This window comes from Salvelinus sp. IW2-2015, linkage group LG17 (genome assembly GCF_002910315.2).
Source record: "Salvelinus sp. IW2-2015 linkage group LG17, ASM291031v2, whole genome shotgun sequence".
Taxonomy (NCBI): domain Eukaryota; kingdom Metazoa; phylum Chordata; class Actinopteri; order Salmoniformes; family Salmonidae; genus Salvelinus; species Salvelinus sp. IW2-2015.
In genome coordinates, this window is record NC_036857.1 from 35,359,388 (window position 1) to 35,375,978 (window position 16,591).

Sequence of the window (16,591 nt, forward strand, 5' to 3'; positions counted from 1 at the left end):
ACGAGCGACGGTCTACAAGCTTTTCTTCAAAGACATGGTGCGTGAAAATGTGCCGGGGAAAGAGAAGTCATCCCGACTTTTGTGACTTCTGGTAAATTACAATTAAATCTGGTTCCATAGTTGTGCGTTCTCCCTGATCTCTCTGAACTAAATTGTAGTCGATGTGGGTGCATTTGCAAAAAGGCCCTGGTTAAATTTCTTCTAAAATCATACTCTTTTCTCCAATCCCATTTGTATTTTGGTTCCCGAGCCACTCCCGAGTGGCGCAGTGGTCTAAGGCACTGCATCGCAGTGCTTGAGGCGTCACTACAGACCCGGGTTCCCAGGCTGTGTCACAACCGGCCGTGACCGGGAGTCCCAAAGAGCGGCGCAGAATTGGCCCACCATCGTCCGGATCAGGGGAGGGTTTGGCCGGGGGGGGGCTTGAKTCATTGTGCTCTAGCGAGTCCTTGTGGTGGGCTGGGCGCCTGCAGGCTGACTTCGATCATCAGTTGAACGGTGTTTCCTCCGACACATTGGTGCGGTTGGCATCTGGGTTAAGCGGGTGGGTGTTAAAGAGCGCGGTTTGGCGGGTCATGTTTCGGAGGACACATGACTCAACCTACGCCTCACCTGAGCCTGTTGGGGAGATGCAGCGATGAGACAAGATCGTAATTGGATATCACGAAAAAGGAGGGGGAAAAGGTATAAAAATAAACAATATGACATTTTTATGAAATTCCACGTGAATTCACAATGCAGCTGCACTGCTGCCAGCAATGGTTGGGAAGGAAAGGTGGAATAAACGAGTCGGGAGCATGTTTTGTGACATTGAACAAAGTTCTCTATTGTGGTATTTTCTCTTCTCCAACACTCCCACAAAATCAAGGATGATCTCACAAGGATAAGACAAATCTTCTTCTTTACAGGAATAAGGAACACAAGGTGAGGTGTATAATGTTTTTATTTTTTTATTGAATATCCGAAACGRACAATATACTTGCAGTGAAGTACACTGCAAGTATAACAGACTCCCATTCAGAGCGACACACAGAAGCATCCAGGGTTAATGCCCTGCTCAAAGGCATGCTGACCGATCTACCACCAGGCCAATAAAAGTGAACCAGAACCCTCCAAGATCCCCCCCACAGTTCCCAATAGCTGTCCCTCAAACATCCAAGACCCCTCCCACATTCCCCCCCAAGAAGAAAATAAATAAATGCTGTTGAAGTCGGAAGTTTACATACACTTAGGTTGGAGTCATTAAAACTCGTTTTTCAATCACTCCACAAATTTCTTGTTAACAAACTATAGTTTTGAAAGTCGGTAAGGACATCTACTTTGTGCATGACACAAGTAATTTTTCCAACAATTGTATACAGACAGATTATTTCACTTATATTTCACTGTGTCACAATTCCAGTGGGTCAGAAGTTTATTTAAAGCTCCTTTCTCTCCACACTGTACTGAGGGGCCATCAATATGCCAGGAGGGCAACACGGAGGGCCCCYCTGGACAGGCAAAGACCCCCTGCCATGACCCAGGCTGTAAACCCAGTCCAATGTGGCCATCCCTCTTTTTTCTGTGGATAGATTCAGACACACGCATATAGAGATGGATAGATTGTAGATTGAGATACACACATTGAATTGATTAAGTCAGTCTCTTTTAATATAAATGATATATCTATGATATATTGTTACAAAGCCTATGTCTGGAAGATGTTCCAAATATATACAGTTGAAGTCAGAAGTTTACATACACTTAGGTTGGAGTCATTAAAACTCGTTTTTCAAACACTCCAAAAATGTCTTGTTAACAAACTATAGTTTTGGCAAGTTGGTTAGGACATCTACTTTGTGCGTGACACAAGTCATTTTTCCAACAATTGTTTACAGACAGATTATTTCACTTATAATTCACTGTATCACAATTCCAGTGGGTCAGGAGTTTACATACACTAAGTTGACTGTGCCTTTAAACAGTTTGGAAAATTCCATAAAATGATGTCATGGCTTTAGAAGCTTCTGTTAGGCTAATTGACATCATTTGAGTCAATTAAATGTGTACCTGTGGATGTATTTGATGATCTTTTCGGCCTTCCTATGGCAACGGGTGCTGTAGGTGTTCAGGAGGGCGGGAAGTTTTCCCCCGGTAATGCGTTTGGCAGACCGCACKACCCTCTGAAGAGCTTTGCAGTTGTGGGCGGTGCAGTTGCTGTACCAGGTGGTGATACACAAATTAACTTTTAACAAGGCACACCTGTAATTGAAATGCATTCTAGGTGACTTCCTCATGAAGCTGGWTGAGAGAATGCCAAGAGTGTGCAAAGCTGTCATCAAGGCAAATGGTGGCTATTTGAAGAATCTCTAATATAAAACARATTTTCATTTYTTTAACACTTTTTTGGTTACTARATGATTCCATATGGYTTATTTCATAGTTTGATGTCTTCACTATTATTCTACAATGTAGAAAATAGTAAAAATAAAGKAAAACCCTMGAATGAGTAGGTGTTCTAAAACTTTTTACCGGTATTCTATTCTACTATTCTACTGTATCTTAGTCTATGCCGCTCTGACATTGCAAGAGGCATCATTACAGACCCTGGTTCGATTCCAGTCTGTATCACAACCGGCCGTGATTSGGAGTCCCATTGGGTGGCGCACAATTGGCCCAGCGTCGTTCGGGTCTGGCTGGGGTTGGCCGTCATTGTAAACACGAATTTGTTCTTATCTGACTTTCCTAGATAAATAAAGGTTACATTTWAAAAAATATATAAAACAAATATTCTGCTTATGCCTCCAGTCATATAAATATACATGAAACGAGTTAATAGAAAGACAATTTTTTTCCCATGCAAAGAAAGGAAAAACGTTTAGTTTAGCCTACTCTATGCTATATGCACTCAGCCACGCAAGGAACAGCTCTTACGTAAGTATGCAAATGCGATGATGCATGGAAAGCTTTACTATAAAAGGTGCATTTTTATACAGCAAATTATTTTCCACTAACTTGAAACTCACTCGCTGCCTATGATCCCGTGCCTTTATCACAGTCAACAACACACATATGTGACCGACCGGCTCCATTCGATCTCATGTAAACACAAAATGTTGTTGTGTTTTTTACATTGGATATAGGTAGAGACTCAGCGCTACAAAACGGTATATCATACATTGCAGTTGAGAAAGTAATTCTGCTATGAAAGTTGATAAAGGTTTGAGAAAATGTTTTGGTACCTACTGGAGAGCTCTTCTTGTCTACACCCATTCAGCATCGTTCACACCCTCTTAGGTCTTAGCCCCACCCATCTCTTTAAGGATTCACATGTTCACACACCAAGTAGGTCACCAAGTAGGTCAGTGCAGGAAAACGCCCCCCAGGAGAGGCCAGTTTAGATTTGGCCTCAGACCATTCAAATRACTTCCTTTGCAAAACGTCATTTGTCAGGTTGTCTGCTTGTGGTGATGTCCTACAGTAGCTAGCTTGCTAAATCTACCCTTTTCTAAGCCATCGATGGAGATGGGATTTGGACTTGTGGTTTTGACTTAATTCTCTGAAGAGGCCAATGATTATGATGGATATTCTGATCTAACCATAAATGAATATGAATATGCACCACGGCCAGAGACATGTCAAACAGCTGTCACTTTTCCACTTTCCATACTCTTGGAACATTTTGAAAGCCTTAACCCAAATAAGTCCCACCGATTTGCACTTCTAACCTCTTTTAAACGTGTGTTTGAGCTACAMAATTTTGGGTTGTACCATTGGATTTGTCTGTTTCTTCTGCGATTAGTGGGGGCTGAGTAGAGTGGTGTTTGTGAGCCAAAGGCGGATCCCGAAAGGGCCCGAGGCCAGGTCTTTTTGCAGAAATATCTGTAGAGTCCGAATGGCTTATTAAATTACTATCTATGAAAAGCTGCGACTCACACAAACACACATGTAACATGTTTTGCTCTATGACGCTCACAAGCTATACAAGAGTCGTTAGAAAGCAAGGGGCTCTTCTACATAGAGGACAATAGGAAATCCAAGGACAGTATCTATAATACTGTAATAAGCTCACATGGTTACTGTCACAAACTCCACACAGTTGTCACTGACTATTTGGATATTAATTTCCCACTGAACAAGTCATTTCTGTACTTACAGCACTCATATAAATACATTTTTATCAGGTTTATGCTTTGGCGGATCTTTTTTTCATTGACATTTATCAATAAATCTCATGAATGCAACTGTTTATATCACATTGTTTCGTGTTCTACTTGTAACCCGGGTTGTCCTGAAAATAAAACGGTAAAACACTTAATTGTGAGGCTAAATATAAATGCTGGACATGCAGATCGAAATAAGATAAATGAAATTCCGATTTTTGGTCCTGGAACTGATAGGGTTAACAGAGTCAAGGAGTCTAACACCAAAAGGCAACCATTATATTAAGAAACCCAATGTTAGTTTGTGGACTCACGATCTAGGGATTCAGTCTGTATTCTTCTAGCCTCACTAGAGGGATTGCCTTATCTGACTCCAGCCCTGCCATATAGCCATCAACCAGTGCTTGCCATAGCTTCCCCCAATAACACTGCAATTTCAGAGGGGCGAAAGGGCACAGTGTCGTCGGACTCAAACAACTTTCTTCGACAGAACATATCTCTGTCACCGTATAATTTCTTCAGCATATTTTGGAGGAGTGCATTGTGGGGGCTTTGTTTTCTCTTTCTGGCAGAAGGATCAGGTCGCCCCCCCCCCCCCTCCATTCCTCCCCCATCAGGGAAGCCGACACTGCCCATTGCTTGAAGTCTCTTTAAAGACCACTTCAAATAACTTTTCCTCTCCTCACATGCTGCTCCTCCTGATTCAGGCGTGGCTTACACGTGCATTTCTTGGCTCTCACCCTGAACCTTGGTGAAAAGTCTAGACAAAATCYCCCACTAGCGTAGAATGCACTGTTACGTTCCAGTTTTTTTGTAAGGGGTCATTATCGAAGGTGAAGCCGATACGTTACAGACAAGGTGAAGCCGATACTGCCGGAAAACCAAGCCAAGCTGCAGATGAACAAAACAGCATGATCAATTATAATGGGGCGAAGTGGTCGTATCATCAGGGTGGGAAGTTCCAGTGATTTCTCAAGCTGAAAGAGCTCCAGGGCACTTCTTTGTCAATAAACCTATTTTGAGTGTTGAACTGAAAAGCATCCACTGCGTGTGTGTACAGTTTCCACCATGATTATGTAAAACACATTGAAGAAATACTCAATCTGAAAAATATGTGCTCAATACTCAATCTGAAATACTGCACCTCAATTCAATGGAACCTGATCCCTAATTTCCCAAAACTGATTTTTAATATAACTCTAACAAAAGCGCAATGTTGTGTAATTTCTTTCCAGGTTTTTCTGTCAAACGTTTGCCACTATTAGTCCTAAGAGGATACTTTCCTGATTACTGCAGATTAGGTTCAGTAATTCTGTCTCTCTCTCCTTCACACATACTTTATGGTCTGGGGCAGAATTGGAAACATCTTTCTTGAGGATTATATTCTGTCTTGTTAAAACCAAAAGCCAATCTACTCAATGGTATTGAAAAAACAGGACGATTGCGTGAGAATAGAGTGTTTTGTTCCTCTATGTGGATGCTTTAATCGACCAGAGAGTTCAGCATGTCTTGCTTTCGTAAAAGTTAAGTCTCTCAATACTTGAATGTATAATACACTTTTAAATTGGTAAAGCAAATGTATCAAAACAAAGCAACTGTAATTTATACATAATTTTTTATCACACAATATAGACTGACCCTCAAGATGATTCACCTATATTTTCGACCGTGATTTATGCCACTCTTTAAAACCTCCTTGAGTGTAGAGTGATTTCCCCCCAGTGTTCAATTACAGGGGTTCTACCTTCGTTATATTAATCATGAGAGCCAAGAGGCAACACTTAGTGAATGTTTCTGATTAGCCCAGGTAACTGAATACTTTCACCATGACTAGAAATATTGAATGGTTGCCCGCCAATGGTTTAATTTAACTGTATTATTTGTTCTTTTCTGACATGATAAAAGACAATAGGACCAAAGACTCTGTTTTTTTGTAATATGTAGTATGGGTGATCTACATCTGTTTATATTAGTTACTATGCTGTTACTAAGCGGTGATGAATTACGGCAGTGTTACGTTACTACACCCAATAGGAAATGCACATGCGCACTATTGTGCCCGGGGGCTGTAGAGCACGAGGGGTTTTGACGAAACGAAAACTAACTGTACTCCCGTCTCCTGCCTGGTCATTTCTCCACAACACAAATATTACAATAACAAAGGGCTGAGCTCTGTCTTTTGGGACTATCTGGAAATGTGTGGTCAAATTAGATGGGCTCTGCAGGTTTAGTGAAAAAAAAAGGATTTGGTCTCTGCAGTACGATTACATTTGATTTTCATTGTGCTTTCTACTAAGCCCTGTGTCTCAAAGCACTTAACAAAAGGCTAAAGCCCCTGGTCTCTTATAAACCAAAGCTATGGTAACAGTGGCGGCCAGGAAACAACCTCAAATTCTGGGTCTGAGCGGGGAAATGTCCAGGGGAATCAGAAAAAGATGCTTGAGCCCAATCTATAGCCAGTACGGAAAGAGCTCACAGTTCCTATGACTTCAAGGGGCAGTCAGTCACAACAGGGGTAGCTAGCTACAGCCACTCAGTACAGTTACAGCTTTTTCCAGTAACTTTTTGGTGGCTGGGGTAATGCCTCACAGGGGTAAAACAGAGGGGAACTTCAGCCTGTTAATGACTCTGGGCCATATTTCCAGCAAAGAAGTGGCTTGGCTGGATGGTTGTCTTGTAAGGTGGCTGCTGGCTGTGTTGTCGGAGGCCTCACCATGGAGCATATTATGCGAGCCCTGTCATCTGGTTGTGTTTAGAGTTTGTGTTTAAAGCTGCGGCTATGGCTATGACTGAGGGACACTGTTACTTATTCCAATTCGTCAATAGACCTCATCTGGGGAGCTTTAGCGCTGTGTGCGCGCCTGGGGTTGTGTGTGCGGCCTGTGTGTGTGTGTGTGTGTGTGTGTGTGTGTGTGTGTGTGTGTGTGTGTGTGTGTGTGTGTGTGTGTGTGTGTGTGTGTGTGTGTGTGTTGTGTGTGGGTGTGTGTGTGTGTGTGTGTGTGTGTGTGTGTGTGATTTAGTTTTTCTTTGTTTTTGATTTGTCCTTCAAGGTATTTGCTGATTAACCCTAACCCCTAGAGGTTGTAATTAGGGGATGAATAAAAATGACTACAGGAAATGAGTGCCTGTGTGGGAGCATCAATCTTAAACAAGAAAGCGCATATCCTGTAAATAGCCTTTTGGCTAGTCATTGTTTCTTGGAGAAAACATTTACAATTTACAATCACAACCGGCCGTGATTGGGAGTCCCAAAGCCACTGGAGCAGTGGATACTCGTTATCTGGAGGGATGAATCACACTTCACCATCTGGCAATCCGATGGACGAATCTGGGTTTGGTGGATGCCAGGTGAACGCTGCCTGCCCCAATGCATAGTGCCAACTGTAAAGTTTGGTGGAGGAGGAATAATGGTCTGGGCTGTTTTTCATGGTTTGGTCTAGGTCCCTTAGTTCCAGTAGAGGGAAATCTTAACGCTACAGCATACAATGACAATCTAGACAATTCTGTGCTTCCAACTTTGTGGCAACAGTTTGGGGAAGGTCCATTCTTGTTTCAGCATGACAATGCTCCTATGCACAAGGCGAGGTCCATACAGAAATGGTTTGARGAGATCGGTGTGGTCAAACTTGACTGGCCTGCACAGAGCCCTGACCTCAACCCCAACGAGCACCTTTGGGATGAATTGGAACGCCGAGTGTGAGCCAGGCCTAATCGCCCAACATCTGTGCCCGACCTTACTAATACTCTTGTGGATGAATGGAAGCAAGTCCCTGCAGCAATGTTCSAACATCTTGTGGAAAGCCTTCCCAGAAGAGTGGAGGCTGTTATAGCATCAAAGGGGGATCAACTCCATATTAATGCCCATGATTTTGGAATGAGATGTTCGACGAGCAGGTGTCCACATACTTTTGGTAATGTAGTGTATGTCGTTGGCCCAAAACAACTCGAAAGGTCACTGGGTGGGGCTACAAAGGTTATTTTACAGTTCATATGAAGCTGTAACTGGGTGCAGCAAGACAACCGGGAACTTAGATTTTTTGTGGGCCTCTGACTGGGAAAATATTCTCTTTCCGGTCATCCAACTCGGTATTACAAGTCAGAAACTCATCATCATCCTAGAGCTCTGACTTCTCCGACCTTAACATCACCGACGTCACGATTTTTCCCAGTCTGAGCTTGTTTTGTTTCTGAATTCCCAGTTGTCTTGGTTCTAGAAAATGTGGACTCTGTTTTACTTATTACCTACCGCATATTTAATGTTTGATATGCCCAATTTTGTATTAGAAAAATACATATGGTTAGCAACAGCAGTGTTTGTGTCCAGCCAACTCAATAGTCTGGCCCTGACCCCAGGGCACTCTGGGATTCCTGACATATAGGCTCCAATGTCTTTCAATTCTCTCGCCTGCTGTCCTCAGGACCCCCCTTCCTTCAAATGCTACATTTTAACAGATGTATTGGCACTGCAAGCGTGGCTTTCCATAGTTGAGGAAATACTACAGAATTGTGTTTCAGATTAGTTCTTCCAGATGTGCGGGGTTCTTAAACACACATTAGACAGCTGGGGGATCATTGTCAAGACCGAAAAGCGGATGACACGCAATTTATCTCCTAAATGTGACACATGCCGATGGGCCGGGCCAGCACATTTACCTTTCACAATATACACGTTTTTTGGGTGAAAAAAAAACATGTTTAACACACAAAAGCCAGTGAGTGAACACTCCAGTCGGCAATTGGCTTGTTCATGATAGCAAATTAGCAATGACCATAAAAGGAGTCCAGGGGGCTACTCTCAGATTTAAGGGCGACTTTATGACAACAGTATCCCCTATGTGTCAACAGGACCCCTGCTTTGTCACTCACCAGTGGCGTTGTTATTGGTTTGTTTTTTTCCCAGCCTTTCGTGTTCGTAGGGGGTCATTGGTTGCCTGACGACTCAGACTGAATTCTTCAGCTGCTGTACTGTTCACTACAGACTTCAGTCCGAGGCTGCCATTTATTGAAGTTGTTTCTGGTGACGTCAACATGAAGGGTGTTGTACATAACAAAGTCATCAGCGATAGTATCATCGCTGACTAATCAGAGTATCAAAGACAGAATGTCTAGAAAGCCGCTATACCCACATATGTTCTGGCTCTGGCCCAACCCATCGGTTTCTCGGACCAATCATATGGCCTAGAATACATTTCCATTCTGGAAATCGTCGGGGAGGTACTCAAATCCATACTCATTGCGGAGAAGAACTAAGGTCCGTGGACGTGGCATAGCGTTTGGCAGGAGCAAGGAGTTTGGGTAGCCAGGCAAGGTCATTGGCCCTAACTTCACAAATCTACTTTAGTGCAAATGCATGTTTAAAGTCACAGTAAATTCAGCTGCACTTTTGGATTCATCACGTTTGCCCTTTCAGGATGTGCTGTAGGTTAGAAACCGTGTGTGATGACTTACGAATGGATTGCACCCATTTGATCAAACATAAGCACACATAGGTGGACTACTTTTCAGAAAACAAATTGGATGTACTCTACTGATGATTCATAAATTAGACCCACTCTCCAAACATGCTTTCTCTCAGCAGACATGGCTCTCAACCAGGGTTGTTCAGTGCAATCAGGCATACAGTGACAGCATTGCCTGGCTCCCACTCCTTCCATTTCATAACTTCTGATTGTTGTATATATTTATGTGTGTGGGACCTCAGGCGCTATCCATCACCCAGAGAATGCTTAATTCGACTCAGGAGAGCTCCTGAGAGTCGGTTGCCAGATTGGGTATGGAAATTGCCTAAAAGCTGTCTCTTTGCTTCTGTCCGTCTCGTTCCAGCATCAATAACAAACTGCAGCAGCCAGAGACAGCATCAGGGGTCCTGGAGTATGCCATGAAGCACTTTGGTGAACTGGTAAGTGACTTCACCGACTTCACTGTTCTCCATCCATCTCTATTGTACATACACTTTAAATTGTCCCTAGAAAGTGTCTCCTTATCTCCTACCTCGAAACTCATCCCTTAACAACAGGATGAGCACCATTTGAAACATGGTCCACGGGGATTTCCTGTGCTCACTCTTCAACTCGTGGCGAGAGGATGTCTACTTCCATTGTCAATAGCACTGTACGCATGGGTAGATATATTGGTATTTTTCTCCTATAGTTTATGGGAAGACTTAAATTTGTCAAAGTCACATACCTGATACTTTTATTTCTACAATTTCTCCTTTCTCTAAATTATAAAATGCATACCAAAAACCATACTAAAATCCCTTACCGTAGGCGTAATATACACACTATTTCTCATGTCCATGTGGGATTGCTTCACATGCCAAGTGGAAAGCCTGCTAATTGGCACTTTTTCACATTTGGGGCGTAGGTATATCATATCAATATGAACTATTTTGTTATGTTTTGTAAGATTCTTGGCCAAGGTCTATTTCTCTTCGTTACCGATTTTCAGAAGCTCCTCTCTTATTTTAACTGCGGTATGTATTACCCCTTCTGTTATTCCTCAAAGTGTTTGATATTCTCCAGAGGGATCAGCTCCAGATATGAAATAACATTTTCGAAACAAAGGACATGCATTGGAAGCCTCACCCTGCTCTGTCCACACACACACACACACACACACACACACACACACACACACACACACACACACACACATTACGTAACCCTCCTGTCACGCCCTGACCTTAGTTTTCTATATTTTCTATATTATTTTGGTCAGGTCAGGGTGTGACGAGGGTGGGTAGTTGTCTATGTGGAGTTGCATGTCAGCACTCGTTCTATTTAGCTTCACGTTCATTTTTGTTACTTTGTTAGTTTGTTCAGTGTTCTTCCGTTATTAAAAGTAGAATGTATTCATATCACGCTGCGCCTTGGTCTCCTCAATACGACGAACGTGACAGAACTACCCACCACCAAAGGACCAAGCAGCGAGGAAGAGAGGACTGGACATGGGAGGAAATCCTGGACGGCAAGGGATCCTACACATGGGAGGAGATCCTGGCTGGATGGGAACAGGTGGAGGCAGCCAGCAGAGCGGAGGCAGCAGGAAAAGGGAACTGGCYTTATGAGGGGACACGGCTGGCAAGGAAGCCCGAGAGGCAGCCCCCAATCTTTTTTGGGGGGTGGGGCACACGGGCAGTGTGGCTGAGTCAAGTTGGAGACCTGAGCCAACTCCCCGTGCTTACCGTGACGGGCGTCGTACTGGTCAGGCACCGTGTTATGCGGTGGAGCGCACGGTGTCTCCAGTACGTGTTCTTAGGCGGTGCGCTACATCCCAGCTCCCCGCATCTGCCGGGCTAGGGTGAGCATCCAGCCAGGAAGGATTGTGACAGCCCTGCTCTCCAGACCTCCAGTACATCTCTACGGCCCAGGATATCCMGCGCCGGCTCTGCGCACTGTGTCTCCAGTGCGTCTGCACAGCCCAGTGCGTCCTGTGCCTGCGCCCCGCACGTGCAGGGCCAAAATCAACATCCAGCCAGGATGGGTTGTGCAGGCTCTTAGCTCGAGACCTCCAGTGCGCCTCCACGGCCCAGTTTATCCGGTGCCTCAGCCAAGGACAAGGCCTCCTGCATGTCTCCCCAGCCTGGTGAGTCCTGTGCCTGTGCTAAGAACTAACCCTCKTGCATGTCTACCCAGCCTGGTGAGTCCTGTGCCTGCTCCCAGAGCCAGGCCTCCTGTGTGTCTCTCCACTCCAGTGATGATCCATGGCACGAAGCCTCCAGTGTGATCCATGGTACGAAGCCTCCAGTGATGATCCATGGCAAGAAGCCTCCAGTGGTGATCCATGGCAAGAAGCCTCCAGTAATGATCCATGGCACGAAGCCTCCAGTGATGATCCATGGCACGAAGCCTCCAGTGATGATCCATGGCACGAAGCCTCCAGTGATGATCCATGGCAGGAAGCTTCCAGTGGTGATCCATGGCACGAAGCCTCCAGTGATGATCCATGGCAAGAAGCCTCCAGTGATGATCCTGGCACGAAAGCCTCCAGTGGTGATCCATGGCACGAAGCCTCCAGTGATGATCCATGGCAAGAAGCCTCCAGTGATGATCCATGGCACGAAGCCTCCAGTGATGATCCATGGCAAGAAGCCTCCAGTGAAGATCCATGGTAAGAAGCCTCCAGGGGTGAGACATGGCACGAAGCCTCCAACGATGGGCTCCGGTCCGTAGCCGCCACCGCGGATAGATGCCCACCCAGACCCTCGCCTATAGGTTAAGGTTTTGCGGCCGGAGTCCGCACCTTTGGGCGGGGTACTGTCACGCCCTGACCTTAGAGAGCCTTTTTATGTCTCTATTTGGTTTGGTCAGGGTGTGATTTGGGGTAGGCATTCTATGTTTTTGTTTTCTATGATTTTGTATTTCTATGTTTTGGCCGGGTATGGTTCTCAATCAGGGACAGCTGTGTATCGTTGTCTCTGATTGGGAACCATACTTAGGTAGCCCTTTTCCCTCCTTTCAGTGTGGGAAGTTAACTTTGTTTGTGGACATAGCCCTTAAGCTTCACGGTTGTTTTGTATTGTTTATTGTTTTTGTCGGCGTCATTTCTAAAATAAAGGAATATGTACGCTCACCACGCTGCGCTTTGGTCCACTTCCAGCATCGGCCGTGACAGACTGGCTGGAACTGAAGCCAAACAGTGATGATAACAGCCACAGCTCGACCGTCTAGATGGGCGTTGGCATCCACCCGTATGTATCCATAGCAAATCAAAATCAAATAAACGTTTATTGATCGCGTACACAGTTTAGCAGATGTTATAGTGGGTGGTTATGTTAATAGCTCCTAACAATGCAGTATAGTGTCAAATGAGTACAAAAATTATAATTTTAAAAAGAAAACAACATGAGATCAACAAATGTCGCAACGAATCCAATTAACAACTGAAATACCAGTGTAACAGTAATCAAAATGCAATCTACACGTGTCAGTGGAGGCTCCTCCAAGGAGGAAGGGGAGGACCATCATCCTCAGTGAATATCAGAAAAATATAAATAGTGAAAAATTAAATATATCCTTTTTAGATAAAACTATACTACATATATTAAAGTCACCAAATAATTGATTAAAACACACTTTTTTGCAATGAAGATCTACAGTAGCCTCAACAGCACTCTGTAGGGTATCACCATGGTGTCGCCGGTGGACAGCTAGTTTCCGCCCCCCCTCGGTACATTAACTCCAATACAAAACCTAGGATGGTTGTGTGGATTTTACCCCCCTTCCATGGATTTACACAGTAATTATGACAACTCCGGAGAACGTCCTCCAACCTATCAGAGCTCTTGCAGCATGAACTGACATTTTGTCCACCCAATCAAAGGATCAGAGAATGAATCTAGTACCGGAAGCATAAGCTACAGTTAGCTAGCACTGCAGTGCATAAAATGTGGTGAGTAGTTGACTCAAAGAGAGAGAAAGACAATAGTTATACAGTTTTGAACAAATTCCTTTCTTAGCAAGCTAATTCATCTAACTGGTTTAGCCTACTCAAACACCTGTCTCAAACAGAGAGGGATCCTATGTTAGCTAGCTGGCTATTGCTATCCAACACTGGAACTCTTCCAAGAAAGCTAGGCTTTTGGTTTTATAAATGTATTGCCACCTTGGCCTGTGTGATTTGTAGCGGGTTTACTAACACGTTAGTTCTAGCAGCTATGCTGATTATGACGTTAGCTAATTTATGGTGACAGTGATGTAGGCTGTGTGTAGTTGGCGAATATGATATGAACATTTTGGCGTGGAATACTTTTTTTCGCCTGGCCACAGACAGCTGATGTGTTTTGCACTGAAGTCCATAAGCAAAGGGAAAATGTGAGAGGAGGAGAGCACGTAAATGTGATAAGGAATTATACAACAATCAAAAGGATCATGCTGTTGGTTTGTGGCTGCTATGCAGTGCTTAATTTGTAAATCGGGAGGAGCAGGAACAAGAAGTCAAATCGAGACGGGGTGACCTGAGGAGCTCTGAGGTACCGGAACGCATGAGAAAAGAATCTCCCCTTTATAATAAAGCATTGCATGCATAGCATCACATTTACGTAGTGGAATAGAGCAGTAGAGTAGGGGCACTAACAGAAGTTGCACACATGGGAAGCCTTTTTTGTGCTTAGGGTCCAGGAAATGTTTGGCCTTTTAATAAACGCATTTCATGCAATTCTACGTCATTTTACATGACTGGAGACTTTGGCATAATCTTTTTTAATTCTGCGTTCAAGACGACTGGGAACTTGGAGTTGGGAAATCTCCGACTTCCGACTTCAGTGCGTTCAAGACAACTGGGAAATCGGGAAAAAACGAGCTCCGACTTGGAGAATTCAATTTGAACGGTCATCCTACTAGGAATTCCAAGTGGGGAACTGGCCACTTTCGAGAGCTCCATCTTTCTGACCTGAAGATCACTGACGTTTTTTTTTCAGTGTTTCCAGTCATCTTGAAAGCACATTATCATCAAATGACAGACTACTTTGACACTGACAAACTGAGATCAATGAAAACGACCGTGTCTTGAATCCATCTATAGCCTAGGTCTAGTTGTGTGGAGACACATTTTGTAGGCTACAATATGAGGAGGAAATTATAGTCCTAAAAATGCTTCCAGTTTCACTTACTCACCCAAAGCTGTGCAGCTCTTTGGCCTATGCGCTTGTGCCAAAAGCCTCTCTTGTTTTACTTTGTAAAACAAACAATATTTGGAAGTTGATCAAATATTTTGGTAGCTAACAGCTGACATATTAGAGTATTCTCTTGTCAGCAGGAGCCATTTGCTTTCCAACCTCTGTTTTCCCGCAATTGTAGGCTATTTGGAATATTGCTAAAGCCCAGTTTTGTCTGCATGCTGTTTGTTCACTGACATATTTGCTGTGGATTCCAGACTGTAGGCTATGCCTTGTACTGGGCTACACTCCACAGCTAGGCTATTAAAATAAGCCATTTATCCTCTGTGTCAAAAGTTTAGGCTTTCTAATGGTGTAGTTGGCTATTCTGAATTTATTTATTTATTTTTGAACAGACAGCAGTTTGGCAAATGTATTTCAATTTCTCATGTGTGCTGCAGAACACTTCACGTGGCTATGGTTGTATAAGGAAATAAATGATGAAGTGCCATGAGAGTTGCAGGCTCATGTCTATCAGAGCAAAGGGAGAGGGATCACAGAAAGTGAATCTCATTCTAGTTCTGTGACATACACCTGTCTCTTATACACATCTAGATGTGTATAAGAGACAGGACCTATCTGTCGGATCCATTACGTACCATTCAACAGCACTCTGTAGGGTATCACCATGGTGTCGCCGGTGGACAGCTAGTTTCCGCCCCCCCTCGGTACATTAACTCCAATACAAAACCTAGGAGGTGTGTGGATTTTACCCCCCTTCCATGGATTTACACAGTAATTATGACAACTTCCGGAGAACGTCCTCCAACCTATCAGAGCTCTTGCAGCATGAACTGACATTTTGTCCACCCAATCAAAGGATCAGAGAATGAATCTAGTACCGGAAGCATAAGCTACAGTTAGCTAGCACTGCAGTGCATAAAATGTGGTGAGTAGTTGACTCAAAGAGAGAGAAAGACAATAGTTATACAGTTTTGAACAAATTCCTTTCTTAGCAAGCTAATTCATCTAACTGGTTTAGCCTACTCAAACACCTGTCTCAAACAGAGAGGGATCCTATGTTAGCTAGCTGGCTATTGCTATCCAACACTGGAACTCTTCCAAGGAAAGCTAGGCTTTTGGTTTTATAAATGTATTGCCACCTTGGCCTGTGTGATTGTAGCGGGTTTACTAACACGTTAGTTCTAGCAGCTATGCTGATTATGACGTTAGCTAATATGGTGACAGTGATGTAGGCTGTGTGTAGTTGGCGAATATGATATGAACATTTGGCGTGGAATACTTTTTTTCGCCTGGCCACAGACAGCTGATGTGTTTTGCACTGAAGTCCATAAGCAAAGGGAAAATGTGAGAGGAGGAGAGCACGTAAATGTGATAAGGAATTATACAACAATCAAAAGGATCATGCTGTTGGTTTGTGGCTGCTATGCAGTGCTTAATTTGTAAATCGGGAGGAGCAGGAACAAGAAGTCAAATCGAGACGGGGTGACCTGAGGAGCTCTGAGGTACCGGAACGCATGAGAAAAGAATCTCCCCTTTATAATAAAGCATTGCATGCATAGCATCACATTTACGTAGTGGAATAGAGCAGTAGAGTAGGGGCACTAACAGAAGTTGCACACATGGGAGCCTTTTTTGTGGCTTAGGGTCCAGGAAATGTTTGGCCTTTTATAACGCATTTCATGCAATTCTACGTCATTTTACATGACTGGAGACTTTGGCATAATCTTTTTTAATTCTGCGTTCAAGACGACTGGGAACTTGGAGTTGGGAAATCTCCGACTTCCGACTTCAGTGCGTTCAAGACAACTGGGAAATCGGGAAAAAACGA

At 43.8% G+C, this 16,591-nt stretch overlaps 1 pseudogene; it reads left to right on the plus strand.

The window, feature by feature from the left end:
* The window catches only part of LOC111976332 (serine/threonine-protein kinase mTOR-like), a 100,584-nt pseudogene that overhangs the window by 45,465 nt on the left and 38,528 nt on the right, over positions 1–16,591 (plus strand).